Source organism: Neopsephotus bourkii, unplaced genomic scaffold (assembly GCF_033783945.1).
Source record: "Neopsephotus bourkii isolate Nb327-2 ecotype Australia unplaced genomic scaffold, CSIRO-AGI_Nbou_v1 NB_1060, whole genome shotgun sequence".
Lineage (NCBI taxonomy): Eukaryota > Metazoa > Chordata > Aves > Psittaciformes > Psittacidae > Neopsephotus > Neopsephotus bourkii.
In genome coordinates this window covers 4,307,058-4,333,025 of record NW_026901548.1, presented here as the reverse complement: position 1 = coordinate 4,333,025, position 25,968 = coordinate 4,307,058, and the positions used below count along the sequence as shown (strand labels likewise).

Genomic DNA, 25,968 nt, shown 5'->3' with positions numbered 1-25,968 from the left:
AACCTCCCCTTCTCAGAGGGGTGTATAGGGATGCCTATGTACGTCAGGCTCAGTGCTAGGGGACCAGCCTGGGAAAGAGGATGTTCCCAAGGGAGCCCTTGTGTCCTGTGGTACCTAGCCCTCAGCTGGCATTGCTCAGAGTGGGGAATTTCCCAGGATTCACAAGGAGGAAGGAGGAGAAAGTCCGGATGTGCACATTTGAGGGGGTCATCCCAGGTCTGAAGCAGGCTTTGACCCTCCTGTTTTCCCCAGGGATGGGAAATCAAACCCAGGCCACCTGCACCCTGCTCCAAGAGTAACTGGAGGCATCAGAAACATGCACCTCTTACAGAGGTGTCTGCAAAAGCCACGCTCCAGTGTTGTATAAAAGTGGCTGAAAGTGCTGCTCTCTCTCAGATCATATGTTTATGGGCATAAAGAGCTTTTATAGGTAGATTAACTTCATTAAAGTTGAAAGCACTCATTAACATCATTGTAACTCAGCCTAATAATAACTTAAGCCGGTTGGGTTCATCTCTGCGATGAGGCTGCTCCTCTGTGGGTGCCTGTACCTATCACTGAGGCTTCCCTTCCCATCCCTCTGCCCTCACATTGTGTTTGCATGTGGGATGATGCTGGATCAGGGTAGTGCCAGAGGGCTTGCTCAGCACGGGGGCCATGCAGGGTGGGATCTATGTGGACCTATAGATGTCGAGTCTCACTTGGGGATGGAGGACAAGGGTATCTCTGTCCTTGTGCCCTCAGGATGTGGCTCTTTGCTCTATCTAACTCCTATGGAAAGTCTCTGCACACAACATGGAGCGCTTCTGGAGGTAGCTGGAACGCTTGGCTTTGTGCATGTTGGTGGGTTGGGTTTTAGAAGGGGAATGAGGGTCAGCACTAGGGTGAGTTCTGGGAAGGCCAAAGCTGCAGAGCAGCTCCTGAGGTGTCTCTAGACCTACCTGGTCTTCTGTTTGAGTTGGAGTTTCTCACCCAGGAGAGAGGAGCCCCATCCTGTAAGTACCCTATGGGGCCCTGCTAGGGACAGCAAGGGTTTGGAAGGAGCTCAGGCCGGCTCTTCTGCCCCTCCTTGGCTGGGAGCAGTGTCTTGTCTCTGGGCACTGCCTGCAGGAGGTGCTCAGTCTCCTGTCATGGGCATCACCCAAAACACATAGGCACAGGGCTGTTTCCATCATACCCTGCCCTTGGCCATGGGACTGGGGTGGTCCTGGTGGTACGGCCCTGCCTGCCTGCATGCACAAGGACCATATCGACTGTGGCTCCTGGGGGATCCCATCACAGCACTGAGGTGCCAGTTGGGGCTTTCCTCTTGGAGTCCTTACCCAGCCAGAGCCAGGGAAGGGTTGTGTAGTGTGGGATGCTTGCTGTGCTGCTGCCCAGACCCCATTGTAACCTACCAGTCACAGAAGGAGGGTCCTTGTCCCCCTGAGACAGCGCAGATGGCCTCCATCCCGGCGCCAGGCTGCTCTTCTCCATCAGCAGCACCAAGATCTGATTTGTGTCCCTGCCTTCCATCAGCCCCACTAAGCAGGTTTTAATTCTGTTAAATAAATATGAAGTAATAGCAGCAGGGCCGGGAGCCAAATGGCCTGGGGACATCCTTGAGAGCTCTGCACAAGGGCAGGCCTCACTGCCGGAGCCGGGGATGGCATCGGGCAGAGCATCCCAGTGCTGGTGGTAGGGCCAGTGGGGTGGTCCTGGGCATGGTGGTGTGGAGCAGATGCGGCTCCACGCTGCGCTGTGCTCACAGCGCCTTGCTGCCTTCAGAGCAATTTCTAAATGGCTGCTAAACATCGCTGTCAGAAGCACACTCATCTTCCCTTCCTAATTAGTGGATCAGACAGTAATTTGTAATCCTTTTGAATAGGAAGATCTTAGTGTCTAGCCCTGGAGCCTGGGCAGGACACAGGGAATGGCAGCACGGAGCAGAGCGTGCCCCGGCCAGCAAGGCGTCCAGGCAGAAGGGATTCCTGCAGGGTCCTCTGCCTGTCTCTTTGGTCCAATGCACTTCTCATCTTCCTTCTCCTGAGTTTTAGCATTTTCATTTCTCTCCGTGATGCCAAGTGTAAAAGCATCAGCATGGCAGCCCCATCAGCAGGCGGGCTCCTGCTCGTCTCCAGGGTGGTGGAGGTGGCAGGGTGGCATTGCCGATGGGAGACGGAGCCCTTTGCATTGCTGGCGAGCCAGCTGGGTAGGGGCATGCTGGAGTTGTGATGGACTGGGCTTGGGGAAGCTCCCCAGGGCAAACCCATCCTGATGTGGGTCTGGTCTGAGGTGAGCCAGTGTTCGCACTGTCAAGGCTGAGGATAAAATGAGTTCTGGGAGCAGAAGGGGTTAAAAAAGCCAACAAGTGGAAAAATAAGATGCAAAGAGGAGGAAATGAAGATAGGAGGTGGGAGGTGCACAGAAGGCAAGGCAGTGAGCAGGACTGAAGACAGATGGGCAGGGAGAGGAGGTCAGCATGGAGATGGGCTGGACTGATGGTCATCAACAGCCCACAGCATGTGAGGCACAAGGTTGGTGTGACTGCCAAAGCCTATCCCAAGTGTCAGCATCTCCATGTTGGCTCTTGGACAGATGAAGCTATGCTTTAGGGAGCAAGGCAGAGGGTAGGGATGGAGGTGGAGGCTCATAGAGAGCTCATAGCAGCTTCCCTGCATGCCCAAAGAGCCTTGGAGGGGAAGGCATTTGCGGTGTGGAGTGGGGAGAAGGGCAGCAGGCAGACCTGCAGGCCCAGGGTGATGACGGGTGTTGAGGTCCATAGGAAGCTCATAGATTTATTAACAGCAATGACAGGCAGCATCAGTGATTTGTGCAGGCTGATGAGACCAAGGAGAGGGTCATGCAACCCTCACCACATTATGGATGGCACTGAGCAGCCCCTTGCTGGTGTCTTTAGCATCAATTAAACTGTGGAAAGCATCTCTGTCCCACTCACATTAACCTTTATAAATGGCTTAATAGAGGTGCAGCCACAAAGCATGGGAAGGGTCGTGGTTGTGTTGTCAACCGTGGCATCGAAAGCCTGGCTCTGGGGGGCACAGCCTTGGGGGGGCAGGCTGGGGGGACAGAGCCGTCCCAGGTCAGAGATCTTGATGGAAGGAAGCAGCCACAAGCAGTGCCTTCAAGGAACACCCCTTTGCTACTGCATTTCTACAGCCTTCAGAAGCAAGTGTTTATAATGGCACTGGTGACTCACTGAGTGTGCTTTACTCACCAGCTAATGACGGAGCTGAGTTCCAGAGCTCTTAGTGATTCCGGCTTAGATAAACTCCACCTCTCTCCCAGATCCCTGTTCAATGGGACAGTGCTCTGGGGCATTCAGAATGGGCAGGTGAGCAACATGGATAAGGAGGCATCAACTTACCCCAGTCTCAGCTCCCCGCAGCTCCTCTGGTGCTGAAGGTCTGCACCAGAACCAGAGGTAACAGGAGAAAGCAAGTGATTTCTCATCAGAGATGGAGCATGACACATGTAGAGGCTTCAGAAACCCCACACGCTGGTTCTGGCGCTCATTCTGCAAACCCCAAGGCAGCTTCCCACACATCCATGGTGAGGGTGGGGAGAGCCATCCAGTCCCCTGAGGAGCAGGAGGAGGTGTCATGGGGTGGAGGGGGCATCATGGCTGGAGCAGGGAGCTGGGAAGCCTCAGGAGCTGCCCTCACTGTGGTCCCTGGTTTTACCCAAAGTTAGGAGTCTGTTTGGGGAGGAACAAGAGGCTCCTGGAACACAAGCTCCGAGCCAGGCCTGGCTATGAGGAGACTGCAAGGAGCAAAGCATGTGAACAGGGTCACCACACAGCGCAGGACCTCTGTGCACTATCACAGCCTGGATCCAAGGAGGGACAGGCTCTGGCTTTCTAGAAGAGATCATGTCCCACCAGCACGCCAAGCTGCCTGTATGGTCATGCACCGAGTGAAGCATCCCCTTTGGTGTGTGCTGACCACAGGAGCTCACATCCTGGCCACAGCCAGGTTGGTGATGGGCACAGGAGCCCCTCATCTGCCCAGTCCTGATCCTCCTGCAGCAGACGAGCTTCCCTCAGCTCTACCCCATCTCCGCGCTGTGCCACCAACAGTGAATCACGAAGCTGGGGTGAGCAAGTGCTTGCAGGTAATGACAAGAAGGCTGTCAGCACTGCCGTGGGCTTCAGCCTCCAACCTGCCACGCTTGTCACGCTCGCCAGGGAGGGTTTGGTGGCCCCTAGTGCTCAGTGCCTGGTGTAGGCAAACCAGAGGCCAACCCAGCACAAGCCCAGCACAAGGCAGCACTTCACTCCCCTGACTGCAGCACTGCACTGGGGTAGATGTAAATCACAGCATCGGTCGGATCAGAGCTCATTCCCTTCATGTGCTCTCAGCATGCATGGGTCTGGCTCTTGCCTGGGGACCCTGGGGTGGCTGTGAAGGCTGGAGGGGTCAGGGCTCGACCCCTGGGGCTGCAGTTCTGGAGGATGGACCCAGGGCAGCAGTAGCTGGAGGGGTGATGCGTCCACACTTGCAGTGCATGGAAGGGGCTCATCCTCCATCATAACCATCATGCCCCAGCTCAGGTGAACCAGAGAAACGCCTCTTTGGTCAGAGGGAAGAGTTTCTGGGTGCTTCACAGGCTCCTGTAAGCCTGTAGCAGGGGCTGGAGAAGGGCTGCTGCTGGCAGGCTCAGCTCCACACGGACGTGGGTTTCAGTGGGGCACCCCCAGCACCTGCATTGCTGTGGATGCGGTTTCTGCAAATCCATCCTCCAAAGTGCTTTTGACAGCACCGCGGGGTTTGAGCTACTTGTTCTGCTGTAACAGGGTGGTTCTTGGCTGCCCCATCACCTCACTGGGCTGAGAGGTGTCCTCTGGGCACAGAGACCTGTCACGATTGGCCCTAGTGCTTGGATGCGCAGGACCTTTGGTATCAGCAGGACCTTGGACATCCCTGGCCATGGGGGGGTCCCAGCCCCCAGGGAGGGCAGAGGCAGCTCTGTGTGTGTGTGATGGATGGGGGGAATTCACTTTAAAGTGTTTTTTTCCCCTAGCTTTTCCTTTTTCTCCCTAAATTACCAAATCTGGGACAGAGAGCTGGCTGTTTGCGTTTGTCACATACACACATGATGTTACATCTATACATTATCCTGACATCAAAGGGGAAGTGTGACATTTCCCTGGCTGTGCAGGCAAGAAAGGACACTGCCTGCTTTTGGGAGAGAAGAGGTTATTATCAGAGGGTTACAGGCAGCTCCTGGAAAGGAGGATGAGAAATAAGGACAGAGAGCACAGAAGTGGGAGCGACTGAGGCCCTGCAAAAGCAAATCTCCTTGTCTTTTAATCTTCCCCCTTTATTAAAGCAGGGCAGGAGCGAGCCTCTCACAGCATGGACTTCGTTATTATTTTAAGGAAAAAGGATCTGCAAATGTGATGGCTGGAGGGAGTTTGGGGATTTTGTTTGGGGAGGAGACAAAAGGAAATCTATCCGCACACACAGCTTTATCGCAGCGAGGCTCAAGGTTAAGCCAACACGGCCGCCTTACCCACAGCATGGGGACCTCAGCGTGTGCCACCGGCTCGGCTCCCGGAGGAGCTCAGCTCCCATCCCATGGGAGCAGATGATCACATCCCCATGCACTGAGCCCTCTCCTTGTGTGGAGCTGCCCTGCGGGGCAGCCTTGGCTGAGCTGCTACAGGCAGATGGGCACCCCGAGGAGCCTGTCCTGCCTCCAGCCTGCCAGATGCTGCCTGAGCAGCACCCACAGCTCGCCAGATGACAGCGCGCTTCCCACCCCAATGGGGTCCCAGCCACCGGCTCCTGGGCTTTCCATCTGTGCGAGGTTGGATGCTCTGAGGGCTGTTGTTCCTGCTGTGGACAGCGTCTTCTGCTGACCCACCTCCTTTCTGCTCCTTCTCTCTCCTCCCAGTGGACAAAGCACAGTGGGACAGCGGCAGTGATGCCACCCAGCCAGTTTGCTTCCTAAAGGATCCCGCATGCAGCCCTTGCTCTTCCCTGAGGCTTTTCACAACAAAAGAGTGCAGCCGAGCTCCCCTCTCCACTGCACATACACCGCAGGAATGCAAACCAGCCTGCCTCAGGGATTTACTGCCATGAAACTGGGGATGAAAAACAGGCTGGAGAAAAGCTCCCAAGCCTGAGACTGGTGCTAAATCCTACTGGGGAGTGTCTGCAGGGAGTCGGTGCTGGAGGGTCCTTGTGGAGGTGACCTGTCCTGATGTGCTCGGTGCCTCCAGAACTGGTGCAGATGAACTTGCAACTGGAGAAGAGCAAACCGCAGGGATGCGCATGTACTGAAGGGTTCTTGTCTGTCTCAGGGGAAGCCTGGAAGGCAAAAAGGCTCTCGCTGTCCTCTGAGCAGCCAAGGTCGTTCCTGGGAGCCAGGGCAGATGCTGGCTGCCACGTGGCTGATGCCCACAGCACCAAGGCGTAATTAGCTGGAAAGACGGTCAAGCAGCACTGGAAATGGGTAAGGAAAAGAAGGGAACAGCAGAGACATGCCCAGATCAGGGTCTGAGGAGGATGCTCTTCTCTCTGGAGGTACTGCTCCATGCTCAGGTATTCAGCCCCTGGAGCATGGACAGATGTGTGAGGAGATGGATGGGCTCTGCTGCCTACCAAACCTCTCTTGGTTGTGCATGAGGGTACCGCAAGCTCCCCATGGTGCCTCTGCAGTGCCCCCAGCCATCCTTCCCTAGCCCTCCACGGACAGATTGTGTTTGTTTCAGCTCAGCGCTCTCATTAGATCCAAGTGGAAGGGTCGATCCCATCAAACTTGGAAACACAAAAATAGACGTGCTGGGTTCAGCAGATGGAGGGAACAGGCTGGCAATGGCAGTGCCCCACAGCAGGAGCTTGCAGCAGCCCTTGGACACACCTTCCCCATGCCATGGACCGCGGTGCTCCTGGGGATGCTGGTCACGGCCTTGGGATGGAGCTCTGGGGATGGAGCATCACACAGCGCTGGGTTTCTCCCTCTTGCTGCCCCATTGCTTTGCATCCCCGGAACCTCCCTGGCAGTGACCCAGGATTTGCTGTGTGCTTCCATCATAAACCTCAGCAGTGTGAACGGTTATTCCTCATCTCGAAGGAGAGCGCTGGGAACAGAGGTGAATGAACCTGTGCACTACAATATAACTGCTGGATGAGCATTTTATGGGGTATTTACTTCGCTGAAGTACCTCTGGAGTTGAAGAACTGCTGAAATCCATCTTCCCCGTCCTTTCCAGCTTATTAACACCCAAATCCAGCCTGACCCATGAAGGGAAAGGCAATGCCTCTCTTTGGGAGAACTTATTCCCTCTGCAGTACTGGGACTGGGGGAAGGAAGGAAGGAGCTGGTTGCTCAGACCCCAGCACCAGTGTTCCCAAGCATGGGTCCTGCTGTATTTGTGTGCTGGACTCTGGCACTACTATTCCAGCATGGATTTTAAGTCCTTTGTGTGTGATTTCAGTGATCCTGGCAGCTCTCCTCAAAGGCTGCATTATGGCCTGATGTGTCCATCTTGCTGCCCAGAGGGTGCTGATGGTAAACAGGAGTTTCCTCAGGGAATGGTGCTGCATAGACCAAGTACCATCTTGCTTCATCCCTCTGAGATGGATGCTCTTGGGGCTGCTCTGGCTCTCAGTCTGCTTGCGTGATGGATAAGGAGGCCAGGAGTCTGGGCTTTAGGGCATACAAGCTCCATCCTTGGGTGTTCTCCTGGTTCCCTGTGATCTTTGGCAAGTCATTACCCCTTTGTGCCTCATAATACCTGGTTGCAAGGATGGACTCTTCATTAGTGGTAGGACAAGGGGTAATGGGTTCAAACTTAAACAGGGGAAGTTTAGATTGGATCTAAGGAGGAAATTCTTTCCTGTGAGGGTAGTGAGGCACTGGAATGGGTGCCCAAGGAGGTTGTGAATGCTCCATCCCTGGCAGTGTTCAAGGCCAGGTTGGACGAGGCCTTGGGTAATATGGTTTAGAGCGAGGTGTCCCTGCCCATGGCAGGGGGGTTGGAACTGGATGATCTTAAGGTCCTTTCCAACCCTAACTATTCTATGATTCTATGTAAGGCTCGTCAGACACACCAGGGAAGGTCTTTTTATTGGTGTTGTACAATAGTAGGATCTGTGGTGTGATGGAGCATTAACAGCAGGGGCAATACAACCCCTCTCTGTGTTGCATGTGGGCAATCCTGGGCAAGGCTTATGCCACTGTCCTCAGTCCATGGGGAAATGATGGGGCTGGGATGAATCTTTCTGTTTGCACTCTGCAGTCTGGGAAAGCTCCTGCCACTGGGAAATGCTTCTGAGCTTGCCTTGGGGTCTTGTGAATATGGGGGTTGTCCAGGACACTGGAACAAAGCTCTATAAGGAAAAGCAAGCAGGGCTTTGTGCTTTGCTTTGTAGCAGGTGACCTGGTTGGGATGGGGCAGTCACATCTGCTCCCAGTGCCAGCTGTGTTTTAGAGGAATAGGCTCTGGTTAGTGTTTGGGACTGAGGGAGCGAGAATTGAAACCTATTGGAGACTGCCTTGATCCTGAGGAAAAGGGAAGCTGAGTGCGGGGAGACTGGATCCTGGGCTGTGCCAGGTGGTGTGCACCATGGATGGGACTTACCCTGAGGCTCGCAGGGTACCACAGCCCCTGGTGCTCACAGCCCCTGTCTTTGCAGGGGTGGTCAGTACCTGCTTAGCACCTAGCGCAGAAACAGGAGTTTTGAGCTCTTCTGTCTTATGAGCTCAATATGGTCTTTCCCCCCCTTGCCAAGCAAGCTGTCTGACCTGCAGCAACTGACACAGCAAACTGCAGCAGTGACCTTTATAGTGTGCTCTGTGAGGTCTCTCCAAACGCCCTCAAGAAGAACGCATCAGATGTTTGGGGATTTCTGCTGTGCAGAGGTAGGGCCAGCACAGGACATGGTGCAGCAGAAGATGCACAGGAGGGGCTGTGCTGGACCCACAGTAATGGTCACCCTGCAGACCTCCACATGCTGAGCCTCTGCAGCAGTGCCCTTAATGCTGGTCAGCAGAGCAGGTATGGGCTGCAGGACCAGAACCAAGACTGAGAAGCTGGGAGCTCAGCAGCTCACTGTGCCCTTGCAACTGCAATAGGTCCTGCAAGCCCCCATGGCTGCTCAGGCTCTTTCAATGCTTTGATCTCAGCTCTTCTTGTCTTGCTGCTGTTCAACAGCATACCCAGGGAAACACTGGGCTCAGGGACCGCTCTCCCATCCATCATCAATTATTCTCTTTTCATTTGCCTTTTGGGCTTCACCTTTTTAATCCAGCTGTTTCCTGCCTTACAAACGTTCTCTCCTCAATTACTTACACCAACCTGCGGGGCTGTCTCCATTCATCTCAGGAGCACCATGAAGCTGTGCACTGAGCCAGGGCTCCGCCAGCTGAGTGCACAAGAACCCATACCAAGTTGTGTGTGCTTTGAGGTCCTGTCCCATCCATTGGGCACGGTTGGGGTTGGAAGGACAGGTCATGCTTGAAGGAATGTGCTGAGCTGCCCTTGGGTGCCAGGACACACCATAGCCATCCCTGCTGTGCTTAGACTGTTCCTGCACCAGGACTGCTTTATCCTCACTTCTTAATGCTCTTATCTTGAAGGCTCCCCTCAGATTAAAGCCCAGGCAGTCAGTTCCCTCCCTGGATTTATTTGCAATGCAGTTTTCTTCCTCTAATCTGATCTGAGTGTAAGCTGCTCTTTTCAAAGTGCACGGGGAGGACAGATGTGCGTGTCACTGGCACAGTGAGATGCACTGACTGGAAGCAGTGGGAAGGTGCCCTGTTCTTTAGCTTGGTGGCACATCTGACTGTTTTGGCTTGAACCCCATTTCTCCTCTGAACAGCTGCGTGATGTCCCACATACACCAACAGCCATAAGGCAAAAGGTCTGCTTTGGATCAGGGTGAGTTCCTCACCATGCTGGAGTATGTTAAGCTTCCTGGGCACCCTCATCAAGCTGTACCCAAGCCTTTAGTCCATGGAGCCCCTGGAGTCAGGGGAACAGCGCTGTCCATTGCAACAAGACCCCAGCAGGGGTTTGGGTGACATCTGGGGATTTGACCTCAGCAGTGTGACTGCCACCCGTTCATGGTGCATTGGTTGCTCCTCATGAGCTCGGGAGTCCATGGTCATGCTTGGAGCAGGGTTGGAGGAGCCAGGGATGGACTTGGATCCCTGCTGAGTTCCGTCTTTGCCCCTGCCTCTTGGTTTGCTGAGGGACTGGGGAGCTGAGCCCACTGCTGTCTGGATGGGTGGCTCCCTGTGAGGGCTCTCCCCGTTCTTCTGATGGGCATCCTGTGGGTCAGCTCCTGTTGGTGTGCTCCTAGGGAAGGCAGGAGCACATGGGGAGCCAGGGAGGGCTGGTGCAGACATGTGCCTGTGGGAGATGCTGGATACGGGGATGCTCTGAACCCGAGAGGTGGTGACACATCTGGGGCCTGGGTGCCTCCAGCACTGGGGGAGGACGACTGGGGCTACCCCATGCCTCCTGCACTCACACTTGTCTTTGCCTCCGCAGCCCAAGGAGCCTGCTGAGCACGGCCACAGTGCTGCTGCCTGGCTCTGCCCAGCCCGCAGCCAGCGCATGGACCACCACCGGCCCCCAGCTCGCGAATGACAGCAGAGGAGTCACTGCGGAGAGCAGCGTCCGGACTGTGAGTGCTCCAGCAGGGCCTGAGGCAGGGATCCCGGGCCTCATCCAGGGGGTTTCCTTGGGGAGAAAGGCCAGGGGAGCCTGTGGGTGCTGGGAGGCTCTGGGCTTCTCCTCTCTCAGGGTGCTGAGAGAGGCAACGAGCCTGAGCACTGAGCAGCAGCAAAGGTGAAGTACAGAGCTTTGGGTGACACGGTCTGGTGTGAGGCATCCCTGCCCATGGCAGGGGGTTGCAAATGGGTGATCTTAAGATTCTTTCCAACCCAAACCATCCTGTGACTCTAAATACCCACAGTAATGCTGGCAGGGTATGGGCACATGGCGGGCTGTTGGGGTGCACTGGAGAGCTGATACAAGGTGCTGGCATGGCCCCAGTCTCCTGGGGCAGAGGGTGGCTGGAGGACTCTGTTACAGATGTGTCTGAGGCTGGGGAGAGCTGTGGTGGTGTCTGCTCTGGGTGATGCTGTGATGCTGGGCAGGGTCCCCAACTTGCTGTGGGCTGGGTGGGTAAGAGGAGGATGCAGATGCTTGACCCCCTTCAGCAAGCTGGAGGAGGATGCTTCTGCAGGGTACAGCTGCAGCCCTCTCAAGCACATGGAGAACCTACATTTCTCCTCCAAGGAGGGAGATGAGCTTGTGCAAAGGGCAAGGCTCTGGATTAAATCAGTGTTGCTACAGATGCTAAGGTCCACTGGGAAGGAACTGGTTTTGAAAGCAGCAGACACTTGAGAGGTGGTGAATAAGCAGGGCAAACCTATGGAGGAATAAACCATATGCCTTCCCCATGTCAGGAAAGATCTCCTGCCGTGTACCAGGATGTGACACTGGCTCCATCAGCAGCTCAGTCAAACCCATGGGGATAGGCATGGAGGTTGAGTATACACACATGGGTGGATGGGATGTGCACCTGGGACAGCTACTGTCTTGGACTGAGGGTCGAGGTCATGCACATCCACAATCTCATCCCCTTCTGCACTGCAGAAAAGACCTTCTCCAGCCTTCTCCTGAGCAGCACATGCACGAACAGCAAACGCTACCAACGCAAGCTGAGCACATGGGTTAGTGAGGACTGAGACCCAGCGATGCTCCATGCAGCTCCCACCACTGCCAAGGACAGGGGCAGAAGGAAATGAAATCAGATGGGCTTGAGGATTTCCTGGATGTTCCACCCAGGAGGATGGGTGAGACAAAGCTGGTGCCTGACTTGGGAAGGGAGACCTGAGAGCAAATGGTCACAAAGGTTGATAGTTGCACAGGGGACAGTGATGTCCTTAGGGTAGGAGAACACTGGGAACACTCCCGGGTGTTGGGAGGCCTCCACACTGTGGGATTGCCCCTCTGCCATGGAACCTGCACACCACAGTGAGAGCATCAGGCCTGGCTGCCCTTCCTGCTGCCCCACTGCCCAGCAAGCACCCATCTGCCTCTCCCTTAACTGCAGTGGCTTGATTTCTCTCTGGGTTTTGCTTTATGGAGGTAACACATGTTTGGTTTGAAGCACTTAATTACCTCTTGGGATGCATTTCATTTATTCATTAGGATAGAAATTGGGTTGTTGGGTTTGCTATGGATTTGGCTGGTTTTTCTCTCCCTTTTATTTTCCCTTCTCTATTTTGCAAGGAAAGGGTGAGGATAAAAATCCACATACACCTCCAGCCTGCGTGTGCCCAGGCTCCCTCCTCTGTGCCTCACAGCCTCTTTGTAGCTCCTGAGCAGAGAGGTGATGGGGAGGAATGGTCCCCCCTGGCAGTCTGTTGGCACGCAGGAGCTCCTTGGAAATTGGAAGGTGAATCGCAGTGCTGATGCCAACTTCCACATCGCTGCCTTGGAAGTGCTGGGAGGCAAGAGCCATGTGCCAGGTCCTCTGGCACAGCAGGGGTGCTTGAGAGGGGGGAACTGCAGCTTGAACTCCTGTGTCCTGCTGGCAGCGGGGCAGGGGGGCACAAGCCACTGCTCAAGCCTGGCTCACTGGGGACACTGTGCCATGGAGGCAGAGGCAGACTGGCTTCTTCCTCTCTGACCTGGGTGTGAGATGCTTGCTCATGTTCCTGTGAGGCTCAATGGTCAGGGCTAAGGATGTGTGCACAGGATATGCTCCTGCCCTGCTTGGGTGCCTGGAAGATCCCCCCTGTGCTGCTATGGTGGTGAACTCCAAGGTGGCATTGGGAGATGCTGCGTTGTGTGTGAGTGGGGTGCCACATGTAGCGGTGATGTGCCAGGATGGCAGAGCTCAATACAGCCTGGCTGTGGGCATGCATAGCTGCACTGCTGGGTTGGCTTCCTGCATCCTTTGTAGTGTGGCCAGGCAGTGGGTTGGCATGAAGGGGGATGATTCAGTGATGCTAAGGAGGGAGGAGCTGTGGGCATCTCCCTGCAGTGAGAGCTGCCCTTCCCACTGGGGAGGACACATTGGAGGAGCAGAACACAGCGGTGGGATGTGTGGTGCTCAGTGAAACGTGTCTTCAGGAAGGGGACTTGGTTCTTGTCAGTCGTCAGGGCTTCTGCTTTAATAACCCTTCTTGAAAGCACCAGGAAATGCAGGTGTGAGCGCTTGTCTCTCTCATGTCTCATCAGGGCTCTGGTCTGCATTTGCATTTCTGCCCAGGGAATCTGGAACCAAAACAACCCCTTCCACCCGAGTCTGGCTGTATCGTGGTGATCCTCCTACTGCCTATAGACTGTGAGAAATCAAGAGCTCAAATGTATTGCCAGTAAACGGGAGCAGGACAATCCCAGGGCTTGGGTCAAAGTCAGGATCCAGCCTGTTTGGGAAATCAAGGGCCCCGCTCCCAAAGTCTTCTTTGATTACAGATGGAGGTGATGGAAGAGGATGGGAAGGCAGCTATTGACACTGTTCAGCCCAACATCTGGCCCATACACTCTATGTTTCCTCCTGAGACAGGAATGTATTCCCTGAGCACTTCTGTAACCAAGCGTGGCTGAGAACCTGCCTTTCCCAAAGCATTGGCACAGCGCGGGGCAGTGATGTTTCTGTAGGGGTGAGGGAAGGATGCTCTGAGCTATGCTCAACCTGGACATCACTAGCACAGGGCACCATGAACAACATGGAGCCATGAAACCTGACTTGCAGGTGATGAGCTTGTGGGATTGTTCTGGGTTTTGCTGAAGCCCAAGCTCCTTCTGGGAGCTGGTGAGCTTAGAGCCTGGATAAAGGCAGAGGATGGATTTTAAGGCTTGGTGTCTGTTGCCCCAGGCCACACATGCTCAAAGCAGTGTCAGTGCCCATCCACCTTCTGGCTGGCACAGAAGTAGAGTACACCTTCTTCCCTGTAGAGAAACCCACAGACACGTACAGGAGCTAATACATGGAGTTCCTAACAGTTGCCTGGCTACCTTCCTTGATAAACAGCAATCCAGCCAGCTGATGGATCTGGGCTGTGTGCAGATAAAACTATGGAGGGGCAGATGGCCAAGTGGATGGATAAATGGACGGATGAGTGGATGGCTGCTCTGAACAGTCGAGCTGAATACATTCACAGAGGTGAAGAGGAGGATGCTGCGGTGGGGAGGTGGGACTGACTGACTGCAGAGCCAGACCTGCAGGGCCAGCTTGGCCAAGGCCAGATGAGTCTGGCAGCTCCTGACCCTGCACACCCCCCTGCTGCTGGGGACTGCTGTCCCTTATTCTTAGGGGCTTCTGTTTTGTTTCTTTCCTTTCTCCTCCTACAGTTCCATCAGCATGAACACTCCCATTAGGAACAAGTGGACTGAACCAAAGGTGCAGCATTTTCTGTTCCTTAGTAAGAGCCCTCCTAAGAGCATCACCTCCCTCTCTGCATCCCCATTTGCTTGGTTTCCAAGGGAATGGAAGGAGGAAGAGTCGTGTCTTTTAAAGGCAGCATGCCTTCCTCGTGAAAGGCTCCCTGGTGTAAATGGGCTCTCTATAGAAACCCCCCTACACATTTACTGAATCTCAGCTCCACGGTGCTCCTGTTCCCTTCTTCACCAAGGGGCTGAACCCCCCAAAAGGCCTGTAAAGGACCCTGCAGACCCTATCCCTGGACTTCCACACTCCATCAGTCCCTGACCATCTGCGCTAAGTAGCACAAAACCAAGTTCTCTCTCCCTGTACAGTGGTGGCAAATATTGAGTAAGGTGGCTCCTAAATACTTGGTGATGGAGGAGCTTGTGCACCTGGAAACACGTGGTGCTTTGCTGTGGATTACCCATAGCTCAGCAGCACTGTGTGCCTGGCAAGAGAGCTGGCTGTTGGGTGTGTGAGGCAGGTCCTGCGTGTTGGAGATGTGCATGTGTGGAGATGCACCTATAGGTTGGGACCATGAACAACCCAAACAGCTGGCAGCATGAAATCACTCCCTTGGGAAAGGAGCAGCCACATTCCCAGGGGCTCAGAGCACAGCCCAGGCAGATGTGAGCAGCTCCCAGCACCATGTGCTAGAAAGGGAACAGTTTTCTCCCACCCTGGGTGCTGGTCCAGCAGAGGGGCCGCACAGGAAGCACAGGGATGCTGCTGCACTGCCTGTGCATCTGCCTGGCACTCACACCCCCAGCAGTGCTCTGGCCCACGCTGCAAAGGGGCTGCAGCCACGCGCCGGGAGCACTTTGCTCCCACCCTTTCTCACAGCTCTTGTTCTGCTGCCAGGCAGCCTCCGCAGACCTGGAAGCCTTCTTCCCTCTGCCTCCCAGGTTTGAAGAGAGCTCAGCTGGGGCTGGGTTTGCCAGCGACAAGCACAGGAGAATGGGAATGGATGGATGCTGCTTCCAGCCAGAGCATCTCCTAGGGAAGCTTTAGCTGTATCTACAGAGCCAAGCTCCCCCAGGGCCAGTTCCAGAACCTGCCTTGGGCAGGAGAAGGTGCCAGTGCTGCTCTGGACCCCTTTCGCTTTCCAGAGTGCTTGTTTTCCTTCCAAGCAGCACTGCAGCACTCAAATAAGAAGGGATTTGCAATGCAGAGAAAAACCTCCCACCCGCCACTCAGCAGCGTGTGGGCTGAGAGCAGAGCTGGGAGCAGCTGTGCCACTTTGCTTTAACTGCTTGGGCCCTCTGGGCTCAGTGCCTCGCACCATGTTCTGGGGCAGCTCCTGGCTCTGGGACCCTGAGCCTGGCGGTTGGGCTTTCCTCCCTCTGGGACCCACTCAGACAGGGAGCCTCAGAGGCTCAGGCACTGCCCAGGGACCATGGAGAAGGTGATGCTCTGCTCCCAGCTGCTTTGGGGCTTGATGTCTCATTGCAACATGCTTTATTTTCCCCATCTGCTGAGCAGGGACAGGACTGGTGGCTTCACTGTGAGTCCTGGGCATGGAAAACACTACAGGGGAGGCAGAGCAGATGTAAGGCAGTGAGAGTTTTGTGTCGGTGATGCATGTGTAACTAGAGAGATTGGGTGGATGCTATGGCAATGAGAGGGCCTGGAGGATGCTGAGGTGTCGCAGGTTAGTCCCGCAGCAGGAGGCAGGACACTGCTTGGTCCCCTCAGGTCTGGGCATACTTTGCTTTCTTGCTGGGAAGCTGAGGATGGGTGGTTTGGAAGGGACAGTGTGTGCTTCGCCTTGGCTGTCCCCATGCTGGGCTGGCTGGAATTCAATGAGGTTCAGTAGGAGGGGACATCATCCAGGTTTAGAAACCGGTGCTGCGCACATGTCCTCTCCTGGGAAGGCCACTGTGTTCTCTGCTCCATGGGGAAGCTTTAGCGTCAGCTACGGAGAGAAGGAAACCCCCTTCCTTCTATTTATGCCCTTCCCAGTCTCTCAGTGGGGCAGGAAAGGTTTGGGTGATCCCAAGGTCATTCCTTCCGTGGGGATGCAGTGAAGGACATCACTGCTTTGCCTCCAGCCTGGCGAAGGTGGGCTGTGGTGGCTTACACTGAACCGATCATGACCCTGGGGATGATCTGCAGGGAAGGGCTGCAGTGCTTGGCTCCAGGAGCCCACAACACTTCTGCAGCGCTGACTAACAATCCCCAGAGCACATCCCCGTCTCTCCTCCCACCCTCATCCCCTGCGACCCAGCTGAAAGCAGGGCTTCAATCCCATACCTGGGCAGTGGGAGCGGAAGGAGCACTTCTCTGTCCCACACTGTCACACTGAGCTGGGAGCTTGAATAGCCAGAGCATGGCTTGGAGGAGACCCAGTGCCAGTGCCTGGGAGCACTGCAGTGCCAGCTGCCGAAGGCACTGAAGGGAGCAAACCACACATGAAAGCCCAGGAGTTATCTCCCAGGAGTTTAGGGGGCTCTTGCTGCTCTCCTCTTGGCTTGCAGATGGCTGCTGGGCTGCTGTTGCTGCTCTGTGTTGGGATGTGTTGGGTTCCTGGGGGAGCTGGGAAGAGGGCATCTAAGGATGGGGGGGCTCAGTGCAGCGGGGGCTGCATGGCTGCGATAAGGGGGATGCCACCCAGCCTCCAGCAGGGAAATGGCTCCTCCTTGAGAGGCTCTGCCCTCATCAGGTGGGTGCTGCATTGAGGAGAGTGGATGCTCTGAGAAGGAAACTCTGCCCCTTCCCCAGCATAGGGTACAGGAGGGGAGGAGCTGCTCCGGCTTGCCAGGGGAGGCAGGAGACCCCAGCCTCTCGAGAGCCAGGACCACACTGAGGGATGTGTTTTCTTGCTCGGAGCACAACTGTCAATGGAAAAGTCTCGGCACAGACTTCAGTGCTCAGAAACACTGTGGGTTGGGACGTTTTGGGGAAGGATTTTAGCTGCAGCAAAGAAATTTGGCAGCTTGGAAGCAATCTAATCATCCTCCTCCCATATGCTTGGTTCTATTTAAAAGGGAGCATGTACCCGGTTCCTTCCGACCAGCACGGTGACATTTCCAGAGTGCGTTTGGAAATAAATTTGGCATCCGCTGTCAAAATCTCAGATTGAGCCCAGTGCAGCTAATTTGGGCTCTGAGTGCCTTTGCCTCTGCAGAGCACCTTTCTCTGCTGACACATCCCAAAGGCAGCAGTGGCAGGGATTGATTCCTGTGGCCGGCTTGGTGCAGGCAGCGGCTGGGCTCCGAGGGGTGAAGGTCTGGAGTGATTTGGTTCCTGGCTGATGGTTCAAGCCCCGTTTCAGCAGTGCTCAAGTGGAGCGGGCTGATCCCATAGGGCTGGTAGCCGTGTGCCTGGCTCTGCCGAGCTGCTTTCCTCCCAGCACGGAGGCAGAAGGAACTGTGGATGCTTGGGTTCATCCCGACAGCATCCCGGCAGAGATAGGGCAATCCCCATCCCTTGCTCACCAACAGAACGCTTTATCCTCTTCCAAGCTCTTTGCCTTCCTCCCACCCATTGCCCTGCCCAGACTGTGGTGGGGCATTTAGTGTGTTCCCTGCTTTCCCTCTCCCGTTGCACCTGAAGGTCAGTGGTGATGCCCCAGCAGGGAGCAATGCCGTGCATGGCATCCCTGTGCTGGCTGCTGTAATGAAGTCCAGCTCCACAGCTGAAAACTGACAGAAAAGTGGGTGTTGCTTGTCCCTCCCATGTGGGAATGTGCATCGGGAGCCCCAGCAGGCTGGCGGGCTCGTCTCCATCCTGCTCTCCCCAAATAGGTGAGCTCTTTCCAACCTCTGCCTGCAGCTGCCCCTTGCTCCCTTGGCTTGAAGCCATGGGTGATGTAGAGGGGAGCATTCACCCCAGGTGAATGTCACTGCTACTGACAGCAAGGGGCAGTGCCAGGCAGGTGGGAGGGTGTTACTGGGATGCTGCACACACACAAGGTTTGGGGCCACGTCAGCCTGTGTTAGGTTGGGGTAGATGGACTCTACCTAAACATGAGACCAGATGCTGTGTCTCTAAGCAGGAGCTGTTCTGTGCCCTCATCCAGAATCCCAGTCCCCACCTGGTGTCCTTCCCTGCCCACGGCTCCAACCCAAAGGTGTGCACAGAGGTGCAGGCACCCACAGCCACCCATGACAGGGAACAGTTTCCTCCCTTCTCCTTCCTCCCACTGGTTTTGGTGTCCCCAGTGCTGCAAAAGGGCACTGGGGTGAGGGTGGGAGAGTAAAGAGGGTTGAAAGCATATGGTCGGATTAGTGCTTTATCTCTGCCTCCTAGCTATGCATGTGTTCCTTCTCTGCCTATGCCATTAGCTTCGTTAGCACCGCTGGAGTGGTGGATTAAATCCAGTGAGCTGTGCAATGAACCTCGTTGCTTGAGTCAGTTTGAAGGATTATGATGAATTATGTAGATCAGAATCAGACAGCAACCCAGGCACGGCCCCATGTCTCGAGGGGGAGACAGGGCTGTAGCTTTGCCATTCAGGAGGTTGGCTGCCATCTAATCAGATGTTCAAACAGACCCTCCCGGCCACAGCTCTGCTAATGCCTGCCCACGTTTCCCACTCCCTTCTCTGTGCTCAGCTTTGCTCAGCCTCTGTAAACAGCGAGGTCTGGGCTAGGCTTGGGGACAGAAAGGGGCAGGATGTGTTGTGATTAGTGCCCAGATGGCAGGGGTCCTACAGCCGTGGAGGGAAATAAGGGCTGGAAACGAACAGATCCCTCTTGGCACTGGGTAGGAGGTGGGACCTGCTGTGTCCCTCTGCCCAGGCTGAGCAATTGGGACTCGCCTGGGTACAGGGTGCACCTCTGCTCCCCACTGCAGAGCCATGAGTGTGAGCATTTATTGGGGTTGAGGAGGGTGAACAAGGCAAGATTCCCTGCTGCAGGGAAGTGATGGAGCTTATTCCATGGTCTTGATCTAGACCCACTCACTGGCACAGTGCTGTGCCAGGCTGGTCCAGCTCAGACATGCCATCCTCTGTCTGCACCTGAGCGATGCTCAGTTCCCACTGACCAGACATACAGGATATTTTGTCCCTGGGTCTCTTTAAGCCCATTTGCTTCTCCATTGCTCTGCAGTGATACAAAGTGCTATGTGCACTGGAAGTAACAGCCCAGAAGCAGCCCAGCAGTGCCCTGACTGAAGTCTATGGCCCAGGACCCTCCAGGACAGTAAGGTGGTTTTCAGGTCAGACAACAAGCTCACCTCTCTTTTAGTTTAACTGAAAGAGCTAAAATCAAAGTGAAGTAATAAAGGAAAGTGATGTGGCTCTGGAGAATGAGGCCATGAAGCCTTTATGGGCTACCAAGAAAAACACTGTAGGTCCAGCTTTCGGTTCAGCCACTGAGGATCCCTGTGGATCATGCTCCGGACCAAAAGGTGCCTCATTTTCCCATTTCAGCTTACACCCTCCAAAGCATGCTCTGAAAACCTCCACTCCTTTGCTCTGCGAGCCTTTAAACAGCCCCCAAGAGAGATGCTGCATGGGTCTGGGCTCATTGCAGCAGTGGGGATGAGCTCGTGTGCTCTCTGTCCCCAGAGGATCTGTGCTGAGGCTGGAGAGCAAGGGCAGCACAGGGGAAACAGCTCTGATTCACGGAGCTGAAGGTGTCTGAGGATGGACGCAGGAAACATACACGTTTGCAGCCCGCTTTACCCACTGCTCTGCTAGAATAGAGCCATCAGGATTAAATGAAGAGTGACGCTTGCCCTCCTATCTCTTTTTTGTCACTGTTGTTCTTTTTAGCATTGGGCTATAAATTGCCTGCCTCACCCGGGCATTGAAATGCCCTTTCCCCTTCCCTGGCTGCTGGAAATCAAGTCATCCCACAGCTGGTTGGTGGTACACAGAGTACACTGCCTCAGCAGCACCTCCTGCCCCAGCGTGCCAAAGGCCAAACAGGAGTGAGTGAAGTGGCATTAGCAGTCCTCCTGCAAGCTGCTTCAGCGGGGCCAAAGGGACACTGAGGCACTCAGTGGGGATCCTGCCAGATGTGTGCACAGGACAGAAGGAGCTGGTGGTTCACAGTCACTGGGCTCTATGCAGAGATGTAGGGAGAACCCATCTAGAGACCATCGCATGAAGTCTTGGACAGGGAAGGGGTTAGTGTAGCCCAGAATGACTTTGGTCTGTTCCTGCAAAGTGATGGAAATCCAGAGCAGCTGTTGATGTGCATCAGGATAACTTCAGCATGGGCATCTCTGCCCTTGGGCCAATACCCATCCCTGCTTCAAGCCCACCAGGGCTGAAGGACCTTTCAAGTACAAAACTCCCTGTGTCCCCTCCAGCACAGGTCAGGAGGAAGGAGGGCTGGCTCAGACAGATGCTTCTGGCTGCCCAGCAGCACTTCCTTCCAATGGGAATCACCCCCCTTCCTGGCATAAAAGAAGAGAGCAAAGTCTGGGGTGGGCACAGCCGGAGCAGGAAAGGTCTGGTTTGGGTTTGAATAACCTGTGAACAAATGGTGACAGATGTAGTCTCCATGACAACCCACAGCTGGCTGGGCAGGAATTAAAGGGCAATGTGCTTCAGAGGAGTGTCAGCATCTCAGATTCACCTACTCCTAGTAACTTGGGAGTTGCAGATGCACTTGAAAGTGTGCAGGTCCAAACATGTCCTTGTTTTAAGCCCTTTGGAGATAAGCAAATAACAAGGACAATCATCCCAAAGGCTTATTTTTAGCCAGAGCTCCTGCCTCCCACCTGTGTAACCCCATGGGTGTGGAGGGTGATGGATGTGAATGGAACCTCGTCTGGCTCTTCTCTAGGCTGGAGGAGGACAGCACTGGTGCCAGCACCACATTGTTTGGTAAACTGGTGGTTCACCAGGAATGCTCCAGGCTCGGAGCCAAGCACATTTGCTGTAATAGGTAGAGAGCAATTAACAGCAGGTTTAACCCAACAGCATCTCACAAAGTCCCTACCCCATGGCATGGGCTTCCCTCATGGTAAGGACCCAAGTCTGAGGGATTCCTAAGGCTGGGGAGGTTGCTTGGCTCTAAACAAAGCAGCATCTACCCCATTTAAATAGGTGAAGGGACATCATCGGCGTAAAGAAGAAACAAATGGAGACCAGCCTCTCCTCTGAGAGAAAAAACCCTTTTGCCTGCTATTACTATAATAAGTCTCCAAGTCATGTGTCTGAAAGGGCTGAAGGGAAAAATCTATTTTTCTCCCCGTTTTTTTAGGCTGCTGCCTGTGTGACAGTCGCTCTGCAGTTGCTGTGCTGGGTTCTGCGTAGAGGTAGCCAGTTTTCCCTGTTGTTTGTGTGGGTTTTTCACATGGCAACGGCGGAGAGAAAAATCTTTTTTTGAAGAAGAAGCAGCGTAATTGTAGAAAACAACTCAAATTTGCAAGGAAGAGAAGGGAAAGAGGCAGGAACACAGACATCAATGTACCTCACTGCTGTCTCCATTTTGGGTGGTTGTGATCTCAAACAGCCAGGCCAGGGGATGTTGGCGTCATCGTGTGTCCCAAGGATACCCAAAAAGAGACCCCAGCCTGGGGCTGCCGGGGTGGGTTTCCTAATGGAAATGGCTAGAAAGAATTGGGGGTTTGGGGTTTGGATGCCCTGGTCCTCGAGCATCCTTTGTAAAGCTGGGATAGCAAAGGGCACAGGGAGACCTGTCTCTGCCTGGCCACTGAGAGCCATGTGGGAGCCCTGTGCAGTGGTACCCATCCACGTGAGGGCCATGAACACCTCCCTTGCTGCTCATACCAGGCTGCTCCTTTCCCAGACTCCTTGCTCCAGCCCTGTCCATGGCTGCAAACCACGTGCAGACTCCAGACACGCTGTTCTGCTCTCTGCCCACCAGGCTCTAACAGCCCGCTGTGCTCCCTTGGGAACTGTTCCCTTCTGTGGTCCATCACATCACTCCCACGGCTGGTGCATGCGTCACTTTTTTTCCCCCTTCTTCATACAACTGCCCTTTAGATATTTATATAGCGTTATCATGTTCCCCCTCAGGCATCATCTTTCTAGGCTATAGAAATTAAATTCCCTTACTCTCTGCCCATAAGTCATCCTCTCCAGTCCTTGTATCAATTTGGCTGCTGTACTCAGGATGGTTTTGTCCTTTTCTGTGTGCGACGTCTGTCTCTCTGCAAGAGTCACACTGGGTATTGTAGGGCACATTTACTACCACAGTGTAAAAATAGGATTAGGACCTGTTTTGTCCAGTGAGGGATCCTTCTGGGCTCATACCTGCAAGCAAGCAGGCTGCTAGCTCTGTGCCACCTCCCCACAGGGGTGCTTCCAGCTCTCCAGTCCTTGCTCTGGTGCTTGCTTCTCCCCACACTGCCTGTCCTCCTTCCCAGGTGGAAGGGTCTTGGCACAAACCCTGAGTGCCCTTCTTGGTGTGCACCCATCAGGAAATCCTGTCTGAATCCCATCGGATGCCGTCTTGGCTTGTGGGAGCCACTCATCCAAGTACTTGCAGGTTGTGTGCCTGGTACCCCACTGCAGGCAGTGCCCGGTGCCCCGTGAGCATCCCCACCTTGGGCACAATGAAGGCTCCTCCATTCTGCCAGACACATGTGGCTTGGTCACCAGTTTGGGGGCACCAAGGGCGCTCTCAGCCCTGTAGCTTCTGATCAGCAGCTTGCTCACAAGCCCTTGGGGAAGGCAGCTTGCAGGATATGTGCCTGCGAGAGGCCAACGGAGCATTGGTTTGTCCTCAGGCTGTCAATGAATCCCTGGCTGGCAGTAACCATGATTAAATACCTGTGCTCTGTGCTTTGGACACCTGCAAGCTCACAGCCACAGTGGCAGCGCTCGGTGCTGTTTTCATCTGTGGACACTTGGCTGTGGGAGAAGAACAAACGGAGGCAAGCATGTTAACATCGCCTACCCCCTGCGGGGTGACAGAGGCCATGCCAGTGCAGTGACAAGTGTTTGACGGAGGATAAACTCATTCACACAGCAGCTATGGTCTGGTTTATTCATATTTTCCCCTGGAAAATCAGATTTAATCTCCAGCTGTTGCTGGTTTCTTTGCATTCAGTATAAAGCCAGCGGAGCAATGTGTGCTAATGGGGTGCCCTGAAGCAATGCTGGTGAGGTTTGCACGCCTGCCTCACGGCCTGCCTCTCACCACCTCTCCCAGTGTGTTGTGGTCACTGCATGTGGTTGGGGAATTACCTCTTGGGAGATATGGTTGTAAATCTGGGAGTTCCCATCAACAAGGATGTGTTTCTGGAATTCCTGCTGCTGTCTTTAGGCATTATCCTTATTTTTCCTTAGGATGTGTATTCATTCAGATCTGCTCCTGAGCTGCCTCGGGGCTCAGGGCGCTGTTATGGAGAGGAGGATGAGCAGTGTGCTTTCCAGCTGGAAGGACTTTGTTCTTCTCCCTTGATGTCTCCCTTGCTCTCCTGACCTCTCCCTCCATGTGCCAGCTTGGGCTTCTCTGCTGGTTGTTGCCTGCAGGGTCTTTTCTGGGGTGGTGGCATCTGGGATCTGCCATAGGGATTGAGGAGGATCGCTCCATCCTCCTGTTCTGAGGATCCCACAGCTCCCATGGGGTAGGGACGCCTCACCCAGCACTCAATCCTCATCACATCCCCTATGTCAGTGCCAGTGCTCTGAAAAGGCTCATACTGCCCATCTCCAAACACCCATGGTCCTGCCTGCAGCCTCACAGGGACACCTATGGACCACTCACCAACCCAGTGGAAGGGGCAAGCACTGAGCACCCTGCAATGCCCTGGGCTCTCGGAGCCATCCCTCCCCATTGTGCTGGGCCCCTTCAGCCTTCCCCAGCTATCAGTGATCTCAGGAGTCACTTGAAACGCCACCATGCTGCAGTCTCTCTTTCATCCCTGGCATCTCCATGCGTTTCATCTTGCAAGGCTTGGTATTAAAAAGCATCTCATGAGACACGATGAGAGGACTATAGAGGTCGAGTTAATAATACATTTCACTTTGCAGCTTTCCCTTTAAGCAAGAACTGGCTGGGGTGAGCTGCCTAAACAGGTGGGGACCCATGAGTGACAACACACAGACCAACTTGTATGGCTTGTAGGGTTTTTCAAGGCATTAAAGTTAATTAAGTACTAATTAACTGAAATACTCTGAAGTATCCCTGTCATAGCAACCTTCTGTATCAGAGCCTGCTTGATTTATATGCACGTAAGTTCACATCAAGGCAGTCTGCTTTACGGATCCGCTGCAGCTTCGTGCTGCATATCTAACCTGCCTGCAGGCTGATGGGTTGGATAGGAGTGTGGCCCCAATTCAGGAAGGGCAAGTGTGTTTATGGTTGGAGAGGTGTGCTGAGCTGCTTGGAAATGAAATGGGAGGAAGCCACGTGCCCACCCTGGCCAGTAAAACCCTCATAGGCTCCCCAGGAGCCCTGCAGGACCTGTCCCTGCCTGCCTCCGCTCTCCATCAAGACACCGAGCACATCGCATCCCTCATCGGTGCCTCCTGTATTAGCTAGCACGGACCCATGGGTGCAGCAGGGACCTGCTGTGTTTGATGGTGCAGCAGGTCTGAGAGCCTCAGGTGAGAAACGCTGGTCATGGTCTGGGCAGCACATGCCTGCCAGCCCAGCCTCATCCTTGCACAGTGGCATCCTGCTTATTCGGGACTGCTTGAACCCGTGCGCTTTCATCCTCTTTTCCCTTGAAGGGGAAAATCTCCGCAGGATTTGTCCTCTTTTAAATCTGCCACAGCAGCAGCCGGAGTCTTTGCTTTGCCTCGGTGCTTCTCTGACTTCCACTCGCCGTCTGGTCACATTGAATTTGACAGGTTCTTTTGATGTCTCTGTTTAATTCAGTCAGGTGATGCCAGAGAGGCTTCCTGCCTGCCGGAAAGCAAGGAGTTACCTCTTTAATGTCTGTGTAAGCCTTTGGGAAGAGTGGAGTTGGGAGATTAATCCTGAAATGAAAAACCTACTCTTTGCATTGACAAGGCTGGCTGAAAAAGGAAACCATTAAATTATAGGAAAGGCAGCCGCTCTGGGGAAGGCAGAGAACTGGGGTAGCACATGTAGGTTTGGAAGCCTGAGAGCTGGTGCAGGAGCAGAGGACAGCAAGGAGGAGATACGGCATGTTTCAAAACTCATCAGACTGATCCTGATCTTTCTAGGAAGTAAAGCTGTTGGGTTATTCCTGCCATGCCAGACCTGATCCAGCTCTGGGTTTCAAGGTTGTGGTTCAACCTCTCTAAGATTTCTTTCCCTGGCACTTACAAGTTCCTGCTCCAGGGATAAGAGCAAAGCGAAATCTTTTCCCCAAGCTTTTGCAAAGCTGTTGGCATCAACGGGAAAAGTAGAGCATAAGAGCAAGGAGCAGAAGCCTGGATAGCTCAATTCCCACCTATGCTGAGCGCTAAAACACACAGGCAGAGCAAATGAGCCCGGGGTGTGTGCAGAGCACAGCCTGGCAAATACAACATTGACAAAACTGCTGCCTGAAGGGAAAATCCCTGAGAGGGACACTTGGTCTCCGTCCCTTTGAGCAGCACAATTCAACCGTCCTTTGCTTTCATTCAGACATAAAGCACGGCTTGAAACGCGAGCGAGCAGGAGCGCAGATTGCTGTGCATGAGAGGGAGCAGGTTTGCTGCAAGACTGGCAAAGGATAATTAGCA

General features: G+C 54.3%; 1 protein-coding gene across 6 annotated transcripts in view; it reads left to right on the top strand.

The window, feature by feature from the left end:
* DLGAP4 (DLG associated protein 4) overlaps positions 1–25,968 on the top strand; it is a 128,161-nt gene that overhangs the window by 10,224 nt on the left and 91,969 nt on the right. For all 6 annotated transcript variants that reach the window (XM_061361684.1, XM_061361681.1, XM_061361685.1 and 3 more), the window contains exon 2: positions 10,505–10,640. The gene's annotated coding sequence lies outside the window, so the exon portion shown is untranslated. The remainder of the gene's footprint in view (positions 1–10,504; positions 10,641–25,968) is intronic.